Below are 23,718 nucleotides of genomic sequence, written 5' to 3'. Positions count from 1 at the left end.
GAGCATTTTATCAGAAGACACTCTGGTTTAGTGAAATTAGGCCACAAATCACCGCGGACCGGTTGCAGCCGGTTGAGGAGAGAGAACAGCGGTAAAACGACATTCTTGCCCCTGCCGCTTTTCTTCTTCCTCTCTCCCTTTCTCATTTTTTCGGTTTCCTGTCCCCGCACTTCAAGCAAACAGCAGTGCGGAGGAACGACTGGTCTCCTACCAAGCAAACCAAAGGGCGTCGTCGCGTTGAAGCTGTGAGTGACATGCCAATGCCCGCGGCGATAGCACGAGCGCCTGCCCGCCGGTGAAGTAACGAACTGGAGGTGCAGGTGCGGGCGTGCCGATGCCGATGCCCGCGGCTGCGGCTGCGGCGGAGGTGGAGGCAAACTGGTTCTTGTGGTTGTGCATCCACACCTTGAGCACCTGGCGCTTGACCTCGATCTCGTCGCAGAAGCGGTCCAGGGCGCTGTCGTCGTTCCGCTGCATGCGCCAGCCCTGCTTCTCTGCGAACTCGTGTATCCGCTCCTTCTACTCGGGCATGAACTTGGTCCGAAATCGCTTCCGCCCGAAGCTGTCGCTGCCCCCGCTACCCCCGACGCTCCCGGGCACGAAACCGACGCCGACGCCGATGCCGAGGTTGTTCGTGCGCGGCGACATCTCAGAGCCAGTGCGCGTGTCGAGCCACGGGGGCGGGGCGTCAACGGTGGCGTTAGGCACGGCGTGGTACGACAACGCGAGGTGCGGCGGCGCTGGCACCGGCACCAACGATGGGAACAAGGCCTGCAGCGCGGCGGCCGCGACATGGTGGAGGTGGTGGTGGTAGAAGTGCTGCTGCTGCGGCGTCGGCATCCCGGGCCGCACGGGCAGCGCGAGCGGCGGCGTCGGGCGGAAGAAGACGGGCGGCGCGCACGACGAGCCCGGTGGCGCCAATGCGGCGGCGCCCGAGGCGGCGCGGCGGTGGAAGCTGCGATGGCACCCGCAGGCCGCGCACTTGAGTGAGTCCGGCGAGGAGGCCATGTACTTGCCGCAGCCGTCGAAGGCATGGGCGCCGCGTGGTTGCGCATGCACTCCTTGTACTTGCCGCCCCTCGCGCCGCCCCGCCGCTGGCGCCATCATAGGACAGGAAACAGAAAAAAAGAGAAAGGGAGAGAGGAAGAAGAAAGTGGCAGGGGCAAGAATATCATTTCACCGCTGTTCTCTCTCCTCAACCGGCTGCAATCGGTCCGCGGTGTCTTGTGGTCTAATTTCACCGAATCAGATTATCTTCTGTCAAATGCTCCAAAGTGAGTGTCCACCAGCGAAGGACCGTCACTTTGATGTCCAACAGACAATTGTCCCTAAAAAGAATTACATTTTTACGGCTCACGCAACAAAGCAGCATGTAACCCCGCAAAAAAAAAACAAAGCAGCATAGCCCCGTTCGGCTTACCTTAAAAGCTTGTACGTTTGTTTTCTTTTTTCAACCGGAACAATATTTTTCTCTCACAACAATTCAGCTTTAACTTGTTTTTTCAACCAATTTCAGCTGAACGAACGGGCCATGTAGAAAACAACTAAAATCATAATAGGAGCTGGATGAGCGACTTCAACCTACTAAAACCGGACATGATCCATAAACTGTACATGCCTCCATCTATACAATCATGATGTATAAACTGTACATTAGCAACCAAAGACATTAGCAAATTCACCGTCCATAAACTGTACAATCCCACCACATCTATACACAAACACCTCGTGAATTTTCACTACTAATGAAGTCATGATGCTGACTTGCTGAGAATACATGCCTCGAATTCAGGCAGTGTTCGGCTGGCTGGTAGCCGACTGACTGGCTGGCCAGCTACCTCACGAAATCACTGTTTACATCCTGCCAGAACAGTATTTTTCTCTCACAACAATCAGCCGGAACAGTATTTTTCAGTCCTACCGAACAGGCCCTCGGTTCTACCGTTCCGACATGCCTCGAATACCGTTACTACAAAGCTGTTGCTGCACTGCACACTGCACAGCTGCCTGCGACACGGGCATCATTGTAATGGCACCGTTCGGCCGGTAGAATTTTGGTTGAACTCAGAAGTATATCTACTGTGGACCAACTTTCTATCAGAACTCAGGAGTCAGAACCCCTCTCATTTTAGGACCTTTTTGACCTTTTAGAACACAGAAATTTCATAGAAATTATATAAAAATTTCATATAAATGGTTTTTTCATAAAAATGTAGAAAACATAAAAATTCCCCATATTCCGAGGGGGCGTTGGAGAAAATTCTAGGATGCCATCGAAAGCTATAAATATCACTTTAAAATTATACACTTCCTTTATTGTTATTAGTTTAATTTTGTTCTTTCCCTGCATGTCAATGCTACTCCCTTCGTTCCAAACTATAAGATTTTTGCTTTTCTATAGATATATTGTTTTTACTATATATCTAGACATAGTGTGTATCTAAGTAGTACGTAACAAAAGCTATGTATCAAGAAGAGCCAAAATATTAATTTACTGTCATGCCACTGTTAAATGAAAAGACATTTTCAGCGTTACAATATGCAAAAGTTTTTTTTATCTGGTCTTACCATCCTTTTTGAGAAATGAAAAATACCACACACACGCCACACGGTAGTACTCAAGGATCCCCCGCTAATCACAAATGCACGATGGTGAGGACTTGAGGCGAAAGACGCGTAATTCGACGTGTGGGATGCATGTGTGTGTATGGGCTAATGGCACACGACGGCACGAGGCAGAGCACGGGGAGTAAGATTTGGCAGTCCCAATAATAGAAACTATGCGCGATGTTCAAGAAGGTTACGTCAGCGAAAAAAAAATCATCTTTGAAAACTATCTCATACAATGGCCTTTCTCTCGTTCTCTGTGTTCCCTCTGCCTCCGTTCGTTCCTACCAACCAGAGCACGAGACAAGCAGCACACCGCACACGGCGAGCGCACGCGGCAGCGGAGAACCAGCACCAGCACGCGAGCGAGCGAGCGCGGCGGCCGTCAGGCGAGCGCATGCCGGCACGCGAACGCGCAGCGCGGGCGAGCGGACACGGCGGGCGAGCATGGCGCGGCTCCGGCGAGCGGACATGGCGAGCGAGCATGTCGCGGCTCCGGCGAGCGGACACGGCTCCGGCCTCACAAGACGCAGAACGCGGTGGCCGTTCGGTGAAGCGTCTGGCAGGCGCGGTGACGGGCGGCCGTGGCCTGCTCGAGCGAGCGCGCACAACGGCGGCGGGCGGCGAGTGCGTGGCCAACGAAGCGAGCGCGCGCAGCGGCGGCGCCGGTGAGCGCGCGGCCTGCTCGAGCCAGCGCGCACAGCGGCGGACGGCCGAGCGCGGTGGCCGTCGGCGAGCACGGTGGCGCCGGCGGCGCCGGCGAGCGCGCGGCCTGCTCGAGCGAGCGCAGCGGCGGCCGGCGAGCCGTAGAAACGACTGGTTTCTTCCCAACGGTGAAATCGCCGTTTCTTCGTGCCTCGGTGCAAGGACCGATGTCGTTTGCTGGAAACGGTTTCCTCTGTTTTTCATTTTTTTTCTCATTAACTAGGCTAACACAACAGCATTTTTTCTCATTAACTAGGCTAACACAACAGCATTTTGATTAGTTAGCAAGTCATTTAACAGAGATGGAAACCATCATTAATTCCGCGTTGGGAGTGCCCTTAGCTCTACTCTCCGCCTCTCCCCGTGCTGCTTGGTCTTATCTTCCCCGGGAGAGACAGCGACGTGCCGCCGCCGTTGTGGCGTTGTCAGCCTTTCTAATGGCCTCTCTTTGCTGGGTTGAGAACTGTCGTTAGCCTGCGCGGACAGGTGATGGGCGACGCGCGCGAGATACGCGGGCCGGACGTCAGGACCCAGCTATATAGTTGGCAAAATTTCTTTAAACCGGTCTCACCTAAAAAGTCACGGCTTCAATCTTGTAGTAAAAACGGCTTCTCCCCTCTTAGATTTTCTTTTTTCAAGTTGGAGGGTTCCCCCCAAGAAGCCAGGGAAACTATAGTCGAGGCCTCTTTTAAAAAGCCTTGTCAAACAAAGCAAAAGTATTTGTGCGTTCCGAACAAGTATAGGTTGTTTTGTTCCGTGCATATTTTTCTTTTTCCAAATCATAATAGGGATGTAGACATTTACAAACACATATTCACAACTATGAATGCTGACAAATGCACTTTACTCTTGTTAGCACCTTGAAAGATTAAACCGACAGATTTGGTGCATCACAAGTAGAGGCAGAGCTAGAAACATGGTGCCCCCCCCCCCCCCCCCCCCCCCCCCCCCCCCCCCCCCCCCCCCCCCCCCCTTTGCTAAGGAGGATAGTAGTATCAAATTTATGAAAATTTGATTGATCTTTTTTAAAATAGTGGAAATTGTATTAACTTGGGAGGTGTTTACCCTCCCCCCTTCCCTCTCCCCCTGATCACAAGCTATCCTAAAGCAATCAAATCCAGGTACTGAATGAAACAGAGGAAAAGTTTCCACCAAAAAGAAGAATTAGATCCTGTAATCCCACTTCAGACTTCATCAGAAATTTATATGCAGAAAAAAAGAATAGATCACCAGATCGACGAACAGAAAAATTGTCAAGTGAAGAAGTAATGTTGGCAAAATGATCTTAAGCCGTTCAGTTCACACATCAAACAGATAAATATATATTACACTGAAAAACTTGCAAGAGGGTAGAAAAGTAGTACTACATGGCAAACAATCACACCTCATAGTTGAGTACAAGTAAACAAGAAAAGCCGTGGTATATATTTTGGTAATGTATGGGATCTGCTGAAGTACTATGGCGGACTTGGTGCAAGCGATAGAGTCTTATCGCCTGTGACGGAAGCTTCTGGGTTCGAGTCGTGGTCTCCTTGCATTGTGCAGGCGAGGATAAGACTTAACACTCTTTCTCAGACTCCGCACAGAGCGGGAGCTCTCTGCACTCCTTTATGCATCTGCTGAAGTACTATGGCAGTAAAAGATACGGTACTTGCTACTGTTGATGACTCCGTGCACGTTGTACCAGGTCGACGATGGCGGTGCAGCCGCTCCGGTATCCGCCCGGCCGACGGTTGCGGGTCAAGCAGAGCAGGACCGCACACCGCCGAGACCAGTGCCGGCGAGGTTGCTAGGGACGACGAGAAGACAGGAGGTGACCAAGAAAAGGACAGCGAAAGCGACCGCAAGAGTCATCCTCGCAAAGCGCTCCGTGCCCGGCGCCCGCGCTGGTGCTCCTGCACCGTGGTGCGCGCCGCGGAAGAAACGCGCCAGGAGCAAGTTCCCAAGAAGAAGCGCCGTGAAGGCGCAGAAGAGGAGCGCGCAGATGGTGACGTCGGCGGCGGCGGTCCGCCCTTCGAGGGCGAGCAGGAGGCGGAGCGCCTCGGGCCCGCCGACCACCGCGCCGCCCACGGCAAGAACAATGGCCACCGGGGGAAGGTCCGCCATGGGGATGAATGAAGAATAAGAACACGGCGGAACGGCGGGGTTCGTCTTCGTCGGGTGCAACCAGGAGGAAGCTAGGACCCTAGTAAACGAGGAGGATGCCCCGGGCACTGGCTGTGGAATTTCATGGGGGAGGTGGGTGTTGTATAGGGGCCAGGGCGGCAGGGCACCGGGCCTCTGGCACCGGGCGGTCCAAAAGTGAAGTGTGTGAGGAAGGGGTGCACGGCAGGGGCCCACGCGTGTGGCAGCAACAGTGCTTTGTTTTCGACGAAAGAAGAAATATTAGATAATAATTGTGAGCACGATTACATAAATATGCATAAACTGATTTTTATCTAAATTGTATTCACGCTGTGAATAGCTTCGGATCTTAAAACTAAATATGTACGATACTTTACAATATGGATGACCGCACATATAAACACTCACTAAAAGACCTGACAACATATGCCTTTTCGTCCCCAAAAATAATCAGATCATCATCAGTCGTCTCATGCAAAACAAAACAAGAAAAATCAGATGCAGTAGTCTTCTCCTACAATATGGAGTACTAGTACATACCTGCATAAACATGAACACAAATTTTTAATTCGAGAAGGTGGAAGGTACAAATTTTTTTGTATTGTATGGTGGTATACATACACCTGCATATAGTTATTAGTCCAGTCTTTATTGTGTGTGAGCACTGAGGAGGATGCAGGTATGGACACAAGCATGGTTCCTTTGACTCCAATGCCCTCTTAAGTGTCGGGCCATGTTTGGTTCCCCAGATTTTCTGAATTTGGCACTATGTAAAAAGAAGATTCCCCGTCACATCAAACTTGCGGTACATGTATGGAGTACTAAATATTGACGAAATCAAAAACTAATTGCATAGTTTGGTTGTACTTTGCGAGACGAACGTTTTAAGCCTAATTAGTCAACGATTAAACAATTATTATCAAATAAAAACAACGCTACAGTGTAGCTACAGTGCCTTGGTGTCCGGCGGCGCCGAATCCGGCCTCAACTAAACATGGCCTCATTTTCTCATACATCGGTGATGCCTGCCCCTCCTTAACAACAAGATAATCTCATATATTGTCTCTCTCTCTCTTTTCCCTCTTCTTTGCTTCCTATCTACCCCTCCTTTATTTTATTTTCTCTCTCTCTCTCTAACTTTTTATGCTGGTAGCATTAAGAAAGGACAGCACAAGAGACCAGTTCATCCCTGGTTGCCTCTCATAGTCATCTTCTTGAGAAGAAAGAGAGAGGAGAGAGAAAGGAGGAGGAGTAGAGTAACTCCAGTACTAGAGACACAGACACCCACCAAGGCCAAAGCAGAAGCACAAACAAGAGAAGAGAAGAGAAGAGGGCCGTGGGGAAAGAAAACTAGTAAAGAAATATCGATGTTGTCTTTTTGGACCGTCTGACCAGTTCTATGTCTCTCTTCTCATTAGTTTGCTAATACCTAATAAACTATAGGACCTGAGGGTTTGTATACCTAGGCTTGAACTCCTTCTCCACTTGGCCCTCAGCTGTCGCACCTCGTGCCCTGCCCCTTCGACCGGCACGGCTAGTGTCTACTGTAGCAACAACTTAAGAAAAGGCGCCAATGCAGCCTATGTACTAGCGATATATTTAGCCCATCTCGGTAATAGTACCGACTCCCTCCCTCTCAAAATAAGCGTCAGTATTTATGACGGTCAAACTTTAAGTTTAACTAGATTTGTAGAAAAAAATATTAGTAGCATTTGTATTTTCTATTAAATTTATTATTAAAATAGATTTAATGATCTATCTAATGATACTAATCACATACTACAAATATTAATATTTTCTTATATATATTTAGTCAAAGTTAAAAATGTTTGACTCCTCGAAAAATAAGAATGACACTTATTTCGTGACGGAGAGGAGTACGTGTGACAGGTCCACTGTAGCTAAAATATAAAAAGATAATTTCTTCAGCAATAAATCTGTACTGCAGCTTTTAAGATTTTGTGGGTATACTACCTATATTTTTTTTTCATTTTATTATCCTTTTCTTCTCCATCTCAACTTCCTCCCTCACCGTTTGTTTTAGTTCCCCAGGTCACCCACCGGCTGCCACGGCCATCGCCCTCGCCATTCCCTTCTAGGACTGTCGCAGCAGTTGCCATCTCCCTCCCGCTCTAGCACAAGCCCCGTAACATTAACCGACGGTCATATGGGCACCTAGATCCATAATAAGTAGGAAGATATCGGTCTTCAACAGATTATTTTTATGGGAGATCTATTTTGGGTTGTCTGAGAGACACAACCTAAATATAAACATATTTTTTTAAAAAAATTCATTTACAGAAAAGATTTTTTTTTGGATCATATTGTTGAAGAAGATACCGAATGGGTATCGAACTCTTTGCTTATAGCGTTACCCAAATATCAAATGAATCTTGTATTTTGATGTTGCTGTTGGAGATAGTCTAAGCATTCAGAGTCCTAGACTCACCTATTCGCCCCAATTGGACCCGTTCAAAATTTCACCGCTATAACAATCTCAGCTCAATTCTTGTCAAATCAAAGTCATCGAAAGGCTGCAGAGGTAGTATACCAGCATACCCGAATAGAAAGCTACTACTGTTATACTACTACATACACGGGTGTATCATATACTGTACTACTCCGTACTGTACTAAGCAGGCATGCGTGCTCAATTCTAGTTCGGGCCGCGCACGCGCGATAGCGACGAGGAGACAGGAAAGGGTGACGACGATGGCGACGGCACGGGCAGCGGCGCCGGCAGCGTTAGAGCATCTCCAAAATACCCTGATTTGTCAAAAAAAAAAAAACCTAGCTCCAACAGACCCTCTACATCCTCTACTTTTGTTTGCCTTCTACTTTTCACCCTCTGTTCCTGTTGACCCCTTACTCAACCATGTATTTTTCCCCTTCTCTGCGCTGCGAGCCCAAATGCGGAGCTGGATGCGGCGCTTCCTGGCCGGCGCGGGGTCTTCCCGACGCCGATGGCCATCTCCGACGTGGTCGTGCTCCCGCCCGACGCCCCTCCCCTGTCCGGCGCCCCTCCCCCGTCCAGCGCCCTTCCCCAGTGCAGTCCTGCCTTAGGCGCGACCAGCTGTAGGGTCGAGATGGCGGACTAGAGGAGGGGTGAATAGTTATTTTTAAAATAAATCACGTCGGCTAACCGAAATAAGTGCAGATTTAAAACAATCGGTCTAGCCAATACTACAACTATCTATCTATGTTCTGTAGCACCTTACAAAGATCTTAATTAAGCAACTAAGGTGTCGGGCTAGCTAGAGCTCACCTTACCAATTCTAGAAGTAAGGTCACACAAACCTATGCCACTAGTACTTCAAGCAACGAGGGAGCTCCTATACATACTAGTAAGTAAAAGCACAAAGCTACCTAAGCTCACTAGCAATGCTCAATAACAAGGCAACCAATGCCAAATTAGAGAGCGTAAATACTTAGCTACACAAATTAAGCAATATGATTAACAAGATTACACTAACCAAATTAGCCACGCAAGGAAGGTACTTCTATGCTACACAAGTAAGAAGGTAACTAGTGAGCTACACAAGTTAACTAATTACAAGAGCAACTGCACAAGCACAATATATATGAAAGTAATTACAAGCTTGTGTAAGGTGATTGTAAACCAACGGGAAGAACAAAGTTGACACGGTGATTTTCTTCCGAGGTTCACGTGCTGCCAATACGCTACGTCCCCATTGTATCGATCGCTCACTTGGTGGTTCGGCAGCAAATTGGTATCACCCGTCAAGCCCGCACGTCGGGCACCGCAATAACCTACCCCGAAAGTGAGGATAGCTCAATGACACGCTTAACTAGAGTTACTCTTCGCGACTCCCGCGGGGCGAGCACAATGCCCCTCACAAAGCTCTTCTCCGGAGCACTATACAAGCTTCTTGCAGGCTTCGACGGAGACCACCACCAAGCCGTCTAGGAGGTGGCAACCTTCAAGAGTAACAAGCACCATCGGCTTGCAAGACGACCACCTAGTGCCACTTGATGCAACTTCACGATGCAATCGCGCTAGAATCGCTCACTCACTCGATCAGATGAATACTATCAAGCTCAAGTGAGTTAGAGGGCTCCCAAGTACTACCACATAAGACACCAAGACTCTAGTGTGCTCAGCAACCAGCCCCAGGCCGAGACCCCTTCTATTTATAGCCCTTACTAGAATAGAGCCGTTGTACCCCTTTACTGGGCATAGCTCGGGGTGACCAGACGCTCTGGTCATATCGATCGGACGCACACGGTTCAGCGTCCGGTCAATGGATGCACGCCATGTGTCGTCTCCGTTCAATCACAGTCGCTTGATCTCAATGGTCAAGTGATGACCGGACGCAGCACAGTACCAAGACCGGACGCACCTCTGCCGTGTTCGGTCATTTCCAGAGAGGTTCATTCATGACCGGACATGTGTAAGGTCGAGATGACGGACTAGAGGGAGGTGAATAGTCCTTTCTAAAATTAATCATGTCGGCTAATCGAAACAAGTGCGGAATTAAAACTATCGGTCTAGCCAAGACTACACCCCTCTATTTATGTTCTCTAGCACTTTCCAAAGATACTAATTAAGCAACAAAGGTGTCGGGCTAGCTAGAGCTCACCTAACCAATTCTAAAAATAAGCTCACACAAACATATGCTACTAGTACTTTAAGCAACAAGGGAGCTCCTACATATGCTAGTAAGCAAAAACACAAAGCTAACTAAGCTCACTAGCAATACTCAATAATAAAGCAACCAATGCCAAATTAGAGAGCGCAAATACTTAGCTACACAAACTAAGTAATATGACTAATAAGATTACACAAATCAAATTAGCCATGCAAGAGAGCTACTTCTATGCTACACAAGCAAGATGGTAACTAGAGAGCTATACAAGCAAACTAATTACAAGAGCAACTACACAAGCATAATGTATATGAAAGTGATTACAAGCTTGTGTAATGAGGATGCAAACCAACGGGAAGAACAAGGTTGACATGGAGATTTTTCTTTCGAGATTCATGTGCTTGCCAACACGCTAGTCCCTGTTACGTCGACCGCTCATTTGGTGGTTCGGCGACTAATTGGCATCACCCGCCAAGCCCGCACGTCGGGCACCATAAGAATTTATCCCGAAAGTGAGGGTAGCTCAATGACATGCTCAACTAGAGTTGCTCTTCATGGCTCCCGCAGGGCGAGCACAATGCCCCTCACAAAGCTCTTCTCTAGAGCACCGCACAAGCTTCTTGCGGGCTTCAATGGAGACCACCACCAAGCCGTCTAGGAGGTGGCAACCTCTAAGAGTAACAAGCACCACCGGCTTGCAACTCGATCATCTAGTGCCACTCGATTCAACGTCACGATGCAATCGCACTAGAATCGCTCTCTCACACAATCGGATGATCACTATCAAGCATATATGAGATGGAGGGCTCCCAAACACTCTCAAGCATGGACACAAAGTCCCCTGAGGTGCTCAACACCGGCCATGGCTGAGACCACCTTCTATTTATAGCCCCATGGGCTAAACTAGCCGTTACTCCTTCACTGGGCAAAACTCGGGTTGACCGGACGCTCCGGTCAGATCGACCAGATGCAGGACCCCAGCGTCCGGTCAACGGATGCTCACCACATGTCGCCTCCATTTAAATATTGAGCGTCCGATCTCAACGGTTAAGTTGTGACCGGACGCTGCACAGTAAATGACCGGACGCAGGACCTCAACGTCCGGTCACTTCTAGTAAGCTTCCAGAAACGAGAAATCACGATCGGACGCGTTCGGTCGGTCACGATCGGATGCAGCATCAGCGTCTGGTCCTTCTCCTCTTCTCTGTGCTACCACGTCAGCACGACCAGATGCACCCAACCAGTGTCCGGTCGCTTTCAGCGCCAGCGTCCAGTCGAAGACCGAGACCCCGCGCTTACGGCTGCTACTGACCGGACGCAGAATCCCAGCGTTCGATCACCACATGGCCAGCGTCTGATCACTTATAGTGACCTCTGTTACTTCACCGAGTTGATCCACATCAACTCCAACTTCATCTCCTTTGCAAATCTGCCAACACCACCAAGTGTACACCACCATGTGTATGTGTGTTAGCATTTTCACAATCATTTTCTAAAGGATTAGTCACTCAACTTGCCACGCCACTCGATCCTAGCGATGATGCAAAGTTAGATCACTCGAGTGGCACTAGATGACCGATATCCAAATAAGTTTGCCTCTCTTGATAGTACGACCATCTATCCTAAACCCGGTCATAAACTTCTCTACACACCTATGATCGGTGAAATAAAATGCCCTAGGTTATACCGTTGCCTTGCGTATTCCATTCCATCTCCTCCAATGTTGATGCAACACAAGCACCAGCATGATCAACAATGATAACATCCACTTCATATCATCACGTGATTATATTGGTTCATTGATCTCAACTTCACTTGCTTTTCACCGTTGCCTTCGTCCATCGGCGCCAAGTCTTGCTTAAGCTTCACCGCCACGCGGTCCATCGCTCCAAAGCCTTCGACTTGCTCTTCATGCTTACAACCGGTCCATCAAGTTAAGTCATATCTTGATCTTCTCCGCCTTGATCACATGACTCAATGTCATGTCTCATTTGCAATGAGCTTCTTCATCATCACATGTGTGAGCTTTACAACATCTCTAAGCCATTTTCACATCCATGACATATGTTGCTCACACATATGTACCTGTGGACTAATTACCTATGTATCTCACATAAATATAATTACTCCACCTAGGTTGTCACTCAATTATCAAAAACCACACAAGGACCTTTCAATCTCCCCCTTTTTGGTAATTGATGACAACTCTACAAAGATATGAAAATTAAGCTCTTTTGGATTTATGTTGCTTGCCCAAGCAATTTTACCATATGTAAATGATTTTGGACAAGTACCACAAACCCAAAATGGTAGTATTAGCTCTCCCTACATATGTGCTAGAGTGTTTGATTTGAAGCTCGCACATATGCATAGATTAAAATTATAGGATAGTAATTACTACCAAATAATGTTAAGGTGTATAGAGTAAACCTTTGAAGCATGATACCAATAGGAGTTGCACCTTTAAGTTCATCCTTAGCATCATGGTTAGCTAGATATCACTTAAAAATAAAATCACTAGATACCTCGTGAGATCAACATTAAAACCAAGGTACTATCATTACTTAAAAAGCATGCCAAGTGTCTAGCTATCATCCTATGCATGCTAGTTTTCATTTCATCAATCAAATTTTACAACTAGCATACATCACACAAGCATGCATATTGAATTTAAGAACTTATGCAATGCAAACAAGCACATGAATATGCACATATCAAATACAACCAATCAAAGTTTATGAGCTTGCTCCCCCTACTTGTGTGCTTTTCTTATCCAAGAATTTTGATCCATCTCTTTTCTTCAATGTTGCTCCCTCTTTGTCCATGTCCATGTCTAACCTCTACTTCTTTATCTCAATCTCTCCCAAAGCTCATATCTTATTTTATCTCTCTTGTACAATCTTAATCTTAAGGCTTTCATATCTTTGTACAATCTCTCCCCCTTTGTCATTAATTTTCATAAAAGGTGTACTTCTCATTGATGCAAAGGTATGCAGTTGGGGTGGATGGTTGAGGCTTGAATCTTGCATTTTTTATGGACATCTCTTGATTGTTGGAAAGACACCACTTGTAGATACCACTTGTAACTTGTACCACTTGTATCTTGTGTATGGCGTCTTGAGATACCACACATAGGATATTTGATCTTGATATTAATTTGTGGGACACCTCCTCCTATGTGATAGCATGGATCATCCATTTGATACACTTGAGCTCTTGTAGGTGAGGGATGCATTCTTCATTTGATGATCACTTAAAGTTGAGGATCACTTGTGGAACCATTGTCTTGCATGATTGATACCATGTGTAGATGTGATACCACTTGAAAGAATTTTTTAGTATGGAACCACTTGTTGGATTTGTCAATTTTGACCATTTCTTGAACATTTGCTGTCTTCATGAGTACCACTTATATGATATCACTTGTGGGTTGATCTAGACATTACTTGTGAATTCTTGATGAAATACTTGAGTCTAGATACCACTTAGAACAAACAAACTATATATCCATTTATATTGTTGTCTTGTGTTTGTACTCTTATCACTATCATGAGCTTCTAATGTTGACTTGAACTAAATTGATTTGTCTAAGCTTCCAAGTCTGATTTGAACCAATGACAAGCTTTTTCACACCTCTTGCAAGGATTATCTTGCCAATGTTGTACTTGTCACTTGTTAGCAATCTAAATTAAGTCAAGTAATTGAGTTCACTAGCTCATGAATAAATTCATATACTAACCACCAGATCAAGTAATCATTCAAGCAATAGTGGTAGGCTATGAATTTAAACATTTTATTTGTTATGCATGATCTTATAAAGCATATACTATATGCACTAACCGCATACTAGTAAGAGATAAAATGATCATACACATTACAATGATACCTTTGCTATGTTGGAGTAGAGGATAGTCACATAGATTCCAATTCATTACTCCAATAGCAATATGAAGTCTAATTATAAGCTTGGTGAAGATCAATAGACACCATTTTGAATTCTACTCTTCACCCATATAAAATAAATACCACTTATGATCAAGTGCACTTTCTGGTTGTGGTTGGCTTGCTTCATCTTTTGATCTTTGCTTGCATGAGAGAACTATTTGGAATACCACTTGAAATATCATGACTAGCTCTCTTTTGGGTGTTGCTTGCTTTTCTTGATCAATCCTTTTGATTGCATCAACTAAGCATCTCAAATGTCCCTCGGATCACCACTTACATGTTAGCCTTCCAAGTACCACACTTGGTTTACCTACACATAAGCGGTAAGCCCCTATAATAGGGAGAAGTGACCTCTTTCCAAAGAACCATTCTTGATACTCACTTGAAATAGCTTGATTGATCGATCCAAGTGATGGACTTAACTTGATGAGTAACCTTGATTCATTCTTTAAGTCATTTTCTTCCTACTTGTTTAAGTTCTTTTCTTTCTACCAAATGATTTTCAATCATATCTAGAACTTAAACTTCATCTTCAACTTGAGTTTGATCTTGATCTTCATCTTGAGTACCAAAAGTGTGCAAAGTACACTCCACAATCAAATGGCCTTGTACTCTTTGCTTGTCATTCTTAGAGATCATCTCAAAACCAAACTTAGATACCTCAAACACTTATAAACATGTTTCCAACTTGAGGATCTTTCAATCAAAGTGACTCTAGGTCAATCCAATATTTGTCACTTTTCTGGCAGATTCTGTACCCTTAAAAGAAATAAGCATATTTCCCAAAGTACAAATTCAAATATCACGAAATTTGTTGGAGATGTGCTTCACTAAGTTGTCTAGCAGCTGTAAAAAATTGAGCTTTGTTTGACTTCTAGATTGCTATCAGATTTTAATTCTTCCACCACTGCTCCATGCTAAAAACTACTGCACTATAGCTAACAAGAACCACTCCAAAACCGAAGCATTTCTTATCGAATTTTCATAAAATTTCTATAGAATCTCATATCATAAGTCTAGAGCATGTACATCAATTTTTATTCCAATCCAATAAGTTTTGGTTACTCAATTATGGCTAAGATCATAGCTCACTTAGATTTTCAATATAGGACAGATTTCAATCACTTGAGCTATACTTCATCAAATATGAATCGAACTTGAAACTAACTCGTTTGAATACTTTCACAAGACATAAATCCATTCAATACACTTACTAAATATCATCTTATGAACTTATCCAACAAATCAATCCAAACTTGACTTCTAATCAATTTATCTATTCAAACATCTTATAGCAAGCAACATTGCATATTTTGCCAATTCAATCAACTCATATGCACCCAAATGGAATGATCAACAAGAGATATACTTTGGCTAGCTCATGATCATCCAAATAGCAAGCTTCAACTCAATTATTTGCAAGTCATCAAATATATCCAATGAATCACCAACAACTTGAATTATAGCACTTGTATGTTGATAGCACTTGGACTTCACTCAATTTTCACTTGGCATTGGGTTTGGATGTGCACTAAGCTTCATAACTTGATTCAACATATGATGAACAATGTGAGGTCAAATGAATCAAATCTCCAATGCCAATGGTACCTACAAACAATCATCTACTTTTTGATGGTACCCAAACAAGTTTGGGTCCTCTCAAGTTAGAAGCAACATACTTAGGCAACGCCTTAGTATGAGTAGCGGAATGTTTTACAATAGCAACCATAGAGGTACCATTACCATCCTTTCTAAGCATATTATTATCAACAATTGAAATAGGCTTAGAAATGTCACATAGGGGACATGAATGTGCCATGTGTCCCCTTTCCCGGTATGAGTAGCACTTTCTCTTTGCTTGAGCCTTCTCTTCTTTGCTCATGTGGTGCTTCTCATTACCTTGCCTCTCATGGATTATTTTAACCTTCTTCTCAAGCTTGGTAGGACACTTAGAGGCAAAATGCCTCGTACTTTCACACTTGAAGCACTTGATGTGAGCATAATCTTTCTTCTCATCTTCATTCTTGCTCATCATCTTGGCATCATGAGTTTGCATTATATGCCTTGCCTTTCCACCCCTTCTTGTTTTCTTCTTCTTTAACATCAAATCACCACCATCTTCATGGTTGATCTTGATTTGCTCTTGGGGTGTCTTCTCTTGCTCAATTTATGGCTTTGGTTGAGGCTCTTCTAGTTGCTTCACCAATTGTTTGGTTGGGCACATTGAGGTACGGTGACCCCAAGTGCGGCACTTGAAGCACTTCACATGCCTGAGTCTTTTTTCTTCTTTTATCTTCTTGAGCTTCTTAATATTAGGGCAACCATTTGCAAGGTGTCTCGCTTCATGATACCGGCAGCACATGGTATGAGAGAGTTTTCTTTGTTGTAGCTTCTTCATCTTTCTTTCTCTCTTTATTTCGCCATTTGTTATCTTCTTCTTGAAGCCAAGGACACACTTGTCACCATAGTTTCTTTGAGTCTTCAACATATGCTCAAAGGTGACTTAAGAGTTGTAACACCTCTCTAACTTATTGCTCAATTTCTTCACTTGTTCATTTAGCTCATTGTTCTCCTTCAAAAGGTTAGTCTCACAAGACATAGAAGCAGAACAAGCATCTATATGTAAAGAGCATGGCATATCTAAAAAAATCATCACAAGAGGTGGATACATGCTTCTTGTCTACATCACAAGGGTTAGCAACAATATGTGATTGATCAATTGACCCATGTGATGAGCTCTCACTAGTTTTTGTTTTTCCATTGGAAAGCTCCCTAGTAAGAAAAGCATGGTCTTGTACTAGGTTATCATGAGCAACACTGAGTTCCTCATGAGCCAATTTTAGCTTCTTATGTGAACAAGTAGTAACATAAAGTAGATACTTTTATTGTTCACATGTGTTCTTTAGAAAAGAGTTTTCATTTTTCAATTTATCAGTTTTAGCTTTTTCATTTTCTAAAGACATGGTCATGCTAGCAAGTCTACTTACAAGCTCATTATATGAATCAACATGATCAACCACACTATCATTTGATACCTTAGAGTCACCTTATGACATGAGACAATATGGTGTAGTTGTAGATCTTGTAGTAGCATCATTATTATGGCTTGAGCATGAACCAACATCACCATCAAGTGTGCATGGAATAGCATCATCATTTGCAACACTTGTGGCATTGTCATCAACCTTGTCAAGTGATCTTATGGTGTGATCATCATCATCACTTGACCATGAGGTGGAGCAATTATCCACAATCACCAAATTGTGGGCATGCTCAACACACTCATGTGCCTCCTTGGGCTCATCATCCTCATCATTAGAGACACTCCCATATATTAAGTTGAGGTACAACCAAATATCATGGGCGGTCTTCATGTACATAATCTCCCCAAATATGTTATCTTTCATGGATTGATAGAAAATGTTAATAGCTTGGCAATCGAGATGTAGACATTTCTTTTGCGCTTTAGTTGCATTCTTTTCATTCAACGCATGAGAAAAGCCTACATCTACGATCCACCACATTTGGGGGGAAATGAACTTAAAATTGCATGTCATCCAATTTTTCCACCGTGTAAAGTGTATGCCATAAAAAATATGTGGACAATCAATATCTAGCCCATAAGCCACCATCCTCTCGGGTTGGTGAAGACCACAAATGAGAGACCAGCCTCTGATACCACTTGTAAGGTCGAGATGGCGGACTAGAGGGGGGTGAATAGTCCTTTCTAAAATTAATCACGTCGGCTAACCGAAACAAGTGCAGAATTAAAACTATCGGTCTAGCCAAGACTACACCCCTCTATTTATGTTCTCTAGCACCTTCCAAAGATACTAATTAATCAACAAATGTGTCATGCTAGCTAGAGCTCACCTAACCAATTATAGAAGCAAGGTCACACAAACCTATGCCACTAGTACTTTAAGCAACAAGGGAGCTCCTACACATGCTAGTAAGCAAAAGCATAAAGCCAACTAAGCTCACTAGCAATGTTCAATAACAAGGCAACCAATGCCAAATTAGAGAGCGTAAATACTTAGCTACATGAACTAAGCAATGTGACGAACAAGGTTACACAAACCAAATTAGTCAAGCAAGAGAGCTACTTCTATGCTACACAAGCAAGAAGGTAACTAGTGAGCTACATAAGTAAACTAATTACAAGAGCAACTACACAAGCACAATGTATATGAAAGTAATTACAAGCTTGTGTAATGAGGATGCAAACCAACGGAAAGAACAAGGTTGACACGGTGATTTTTCTCCCGAGGTTCACATGCTTGCCAACACGCTAGCCCCCGTTGTGTCGACCGCTCACTTGGTGGTTCGGCGGATAATTGGCATCACCCGCCAAGCCCGCACATCGGGCACCGCAAGAACCTACCCCGAAAGTGAGGGTAGCTCAATGACATGCTCAACTAGAGTTGCTCTTCGCGGCTCCCGCGGGGTGAGCACAATGCCCCTCACAAAGCTCTTCTCTGGAGCACCGCACAAGCTTCTTGCGGGCTTCAATGGAGACCACCACCAAGCCATTTAGGAGGTGGCAACCTCCAAGAGTAACAAGAACCACTGGCTTGCAACTCAATCACCTAGTGCCACTCGATGCAACATCATGATGCAATCGCACTAGAATCGCTCTCTCACACAATTGGATGATCACTATCAAGCATATGTGAGATGGAGGGTTCCCAAGCACTCTTAAGCATAGACAGAAAGTCCCCCGAGGTGCTCAACACCGGCCATGGCTGAGACCACCTTCTATTTATAGCCCCATGGGCTAAACTAGCCATTACCCCTTCACTGGGCAAAACTTGGGTTGACCGAACGCTCTGGTCAGATCGACCGGATGCAGGACCCCAGTGTCCGGTCAACGGATGCTCGCCACGTGTCACCTCCGTTTAAATACTGAGCGCCCGATCTCAATGGTTAACTTGTGACCATACGCTACACAGTAAATGACCGGACGTAGGACCTCAGCGTCTGGTCACTTCCAGTAAGCTTCTAGAAACGAGAAATCGAGACCGGACACGTCCGGTCGGTCACGATCGAACGCAGCATCAGCGTTCGGTCCTTCTCCTCTTCTCTGTGCTTCCACGTCAGCATGACCGGACACACCCAGCCAGCGTCCAATCGCTTTTAGCGCCAGTGTCCGGTCGAAGATCAAGCGCTTATGGCTGCTACTGACTGGACGCAGAATCCCAACGTCCGGTCACCACGCGACCAGCGTCCGGTCACTTACAGTGACTTTCATTACTTCACCGAGTTGATCCACATCAAATCCAACTTCATCTCCTTTGCAAATGTGCCAACACCACCATGTGTATGTGTGTTAGCATTTTCACAATCATTTTCCAAAGGATTAGTCACTCAACTTGCCACGCCACTCGATCCTTGTGACGATGCAAAGTTAGATCACTCGAGTGGCACTAGATGACCGATATGCAAACAAGTTTGCCCCTCTTGATAGTACAGCCATCTATCCTAAATCCGGTCATAAACTTCTCTACACACCTATGACCGTAAAATGAAATGCCCTAGGTTATACCTTTGCCTTGCATATTTCATTCCATCGCCTCCAATGTTGATGCAATATATGCACCAACATGATCAATAATGATATGATCCACTTCATATCATCACGTGATCATATTGGTTCATCGATCTCAACTTCACTTGCTTTTCACCGTTGCCTTCGTCCAACGGCGTCGAGTCTTGCTTAAGCTTCACCGCCACGCGGTCCATCGCTCCAAAGCCTCCGACTTGCCCTTCACGCTTGCAACTGGTCCATCAAGCCAAGTCATGTCTTGATCTTCTCCACCTTGATCACATGACTCAATGTCATGTCTCATTTGCAATGAGCTCCTTCATCATCACATGTGTGAGCTTTGCAACATCTCTAAGCCATTTTCACCTTTATGGCATATGTTGCTCACACACATGTACCTGTGGACTAATCAAATGTGTATCTCACATAAACACAATTAGTCCACCTAGGTTGTCACTCAATTACCAAAACCACACAAGGACCTTTCAACGTGTCAGTTTGATCACGACCGGATGCAGGACCCCAGCGTCCGGTCACTTCCAATAAGGTTCTAGAGGTGGAAATTCACGACTGGACGCGTCTGGTTGATCACGATCGGACGCAGCAACAACGTCTGGTCCTTCTCCTCTTCTTCTATGCCGCCACGTCAGTAGGACCGGATGCACCCACTATGCGTCCAGTCACGAAGTGACCCAGTGTCCGATCGAAGACCGATGCTAGCATCTTCACTGCTTCCACTGACCAGACGTGTCGGTCCAGTTGAGGCCAGCGTCCGATCCACTCTGTGAAACTCTATCTTTTCTGTATAGGGCGCTGGTGAAGTTTCGAACCCTTGTTCCCAAGTGCAAAAAACAATGTGTATCACCTTTGTGCATGTGTGTTAGCATATTTTCACAAATATTTTTAAGGGTGTTAGCACTCCATTTACCACGCCACTCGATCCTAGCAATGATGCAAAATTAGATCACTCGAGTGGTATTAGATGACCGATATGCAAACAAGTTTACCCCTCTTGATAGTACGGCCATCTATCCTAAACCCGGTCATAAACTTCTATACGCACCTATGACCGGTGAAATGAAATGCCCTGGGTTATACCTTTGTCTTGCGCATTCTATTTTATCTCCTCCATTGTTGATGCAATATATGCACCAACCAATCACCAAATGATATAATCCACTTTATATCATCACGTGATCTTGTTGGTTCATCGATCTTGACATCACTTGCTTTTCACCGTTGCCTTTGTCCATCGGCGTCAAGTCTTGCTCAAGCTTCACTGCCACGCGGTGCATTGCTCCAAAGCCTCCAACTTGCCCTTCACACTTGCAACCGGTCCATCAAGCCAATTCATGTCTTGGTCTTCTCCACCTTGATCACATGACTCCATGTCATGTTTCATGTGCAATAAGCTCCTTCATCATCACATGTGTGAGCTTTGCAACATCTTTGAGCCATCACCCCGTTATGGCATATGTTGCTCATACACATGTACCTATGGACTAATCACCTGTGTATCTCACTTAAACATATTAGTCCACCTAAGGTTGTCACTCAATTACCAAAACCAAACAAGGATCTTTCACCGACATGTGGACTAATCACTTGTGTATCTCACTTAAACACATTAGCCCTCGCCCCTCTCCTGCACGACCATGCTCCCAGCGCCCCTCCCCCGCTCAGCGCCATTCCCCGGTGCGGTCGTGCTTCCAGCAGCATCCCTCCACGACGTGGCAGGCTCCCGGATCTGTTCTATCCCTCCAGACGGGAGGCAGCGAGGTAGAGGAGCTAGAGAAGAAGACAGTAGAGAGAATGGCATGTGGGTCCCACATATCATTCTCTCCTACAATGAATTTGGGTAATCTGTTTTAGGTAGTGTTGCTGGAGAAAACAACAAAATTTAGGTAGTATGAAAATTGGTAGCTACCTAAATAGAGAAGTAGGGTGTGTGCTTTAGGTATTATTGCTGGAGATGCCTTACGCGCCCTGCGTGAGCATCGGACAAGAAGCATGGTGCCAGCGACCGTGACATTTGCAACCCCGACGGGCAGGGTGACCATGCACCTCCGTCACCAGTGGAATTCGGGAAAGAGGAATTGCGCGTGCGCGTCGAATCCATCGGACGCGATGAAGGAGGCATCAAGGGACGGCATGGCGACCAAGAACACCACAATGACCTTGATTGTCGTGGCGCGCACAGCAGGTGTAGGCCCTCCTGCGCTACCCCCCACGGAAGAAGCGGTGGGCCCGTAAAGGCATGGCGACGGTGGCAAAGGCGGCGCAGATGGCGAGGATGGTGACCACGATTGGGTTCCTGACGGCGAAGTCGATCGGGAGGCAGACGGCGCCAAGGCCGCCACTGCCGCCGGGCACGACAGGGAGGCACACGGTGATGAGGAGGGTAGCGGCGATGGACACTGTCGTGGTCACCTAGGTGAAGAGGTCTGTCGCCACTAGCGCGGCGCCGCCGCCCGCTCCTTGCGGACAAAGCACGCCAGCTGCATGGTGCTGAGAAATGGGGCGGTGAGGAGGCTGATGACGACGACGCAGATGGCGAGGTCAACGGCGGGACTGATCCGGCCTGCGAAATGGAGCAAGAGGCGCAGTGCGTCGGGCCCCCCCAACGCCCCCGTGCCGAGAGGGAGCACAATGGCCTGCGGAACAAGCCCCGCACCCGCCATGGGAGATGGAGAACACACGATCGAGTAGAGTAGCAACCCTCGCTCTCTTGTCCTCTGCTCTGCTGCTGTGGTCATAGCATCATCCTTTGACCTGACCCGCTTTTATAGGCATAGACTGCCAGAGAGAACATTTCAAAACCCGCCGACCGTGGCACCAGTGGCGGAGCTAGAAAATTATGGAGGGGGATGCGGCTTGTGGCGATAGAACAATAATGCAAGTTAATAGCACCATAGCCATAATTTTAGGATGAATAGTTTGAAACAAGCAATATTGAGGTAGATCAACAATAAAGTAGCCGTAATAATATATTTGTGCTTACCATTCATCAAAATACAGTAAGCTAATCCCACAATTATGACAACAAAAGATTGCCTGCGTTGGCAAAATACAATCCTTAACCACGAAATCCTCACTAAAAAAGAAATAAACCATTCATTGTAAGCAAACAATTTATATAATGTATCATTGAAAAATTGAAAAGAGGTGCATTACCTCTTATAGATCAAATATATGCCCTTCTCCTTTCATGTTCATGAAGCCATGAATCACAGCATCATTCACTGTATTCAAGCCAACCTCCAAATTCATCAAACCATTCCGGTTGAAACCTTCTTGGATTGTCTTTTTCCCCAATATGTGTAGAGGGAAAAGTGCATGTGCGAGGTTAGCATGGTCCATTCTCCAAATATTTCCTTCTCACCTTCTCTCTATGATTTGGATGGTAAGAATCAATTTCCTTTCTTAAGCTTAGGTCATATTTGATCTCCTCTTCCCAATTAATATCCGGTGTTTTTCTTTTCAAAAACCTTTCCATGTTTTTCATAGCATCCACAAGAATGTTTAAATTTTAGTTATTTTGATTGCTTTTATAAATATCAATAATCAAATATCATATGAAGAACAAAAAAATCATAACCCTAGAATCTGTACAAAGTACCCAGAGAAAAGACGGGAATTAAAATATTAAAATTATTGGATGGTCAAATTGATGAAAACTGAAACTCTGAAACAATGAAGAATATTTGAAGTTGCTTACTCTGTGAAAAGGATGGACACGAAGAGGAGAGAGGCGTGTTGACTGCTGAGTACGTTGCTGCTTGCTGCGCTTCTGGTGGCTGCCTGGGTGTTGCCGCGCTGGCCGCTGGGCGCTGCCCGGTGTGCCCTGGCCCTGCTGCTTGCGACGGCCAGCCGTGGTCGTCAAATTCGGATAAGCCGAGAAGGTGGAGCGATGAACGACAGAGAAGGCCGCGGGAGTGAGGAGAGGAGGCGTGCAGTCGAAGCGATGGGCGAAGCTTGCAGTCGAAGCGTCCGCAAGCCTGCTCCGTGCGGGCGGCCGGCCAGGGTACGTGCGTGCGTTGATGCTGCTGGCTGCTGGGCTGCCGAGTTGCAACTTGAAAGCAGCTGTGGGCTCTCTCGGTGTGGGTGCAGCCGCACCCAGTAAACACAACATGGATCCGCCCGTGCGTGACACGACGTGACTCGCCTAAACAATTTTTAGCGTCT

At 45.8% G+C, this 23,718-nt stretch overlaps 2 pseudogenes; both read right to left on the bottom strand.

Moving 5' to 3' along the window:
- Positions 1-207: 207 nt before the first annotated feature.
- On the bottom strand, positions 208-1,108 carry LOC136523617 (zinc-finger homeodomain protein 8-like; annotated as a pseudogene).
- A 20,104-nt stretch (positions 1,109-21,212) lies between these two features.
- LOC136523616 (uncharacterized) lies at positions 21,213-22,214 on the bottom strand (annotated as a pseudogene).
- Between the last annotated feature and the right edge of the window lie 1,504 nt (positions 22,215-23,718).

This window comes from Miscanthus floridulus, chromosome 18 (assembly GCF_019320115.1).
Source record: "Miscanthus floridulus cultivar M001 chromosome 18, ASM1932011v1, whole genome shotgun sequence".
Classification (NCBI taxonomy): Eukaryota; Viridiplantae; Streptophyta; class Magnoliopsida; order Poales; family Poaceae; genus Miscanthus; species Miscanthus floridulus.
The sequence above is the reverse complement of the archived record's forward strand: the minus strand, read 5'-3'. Positions and strand labels throughout refer to the sequence as shown.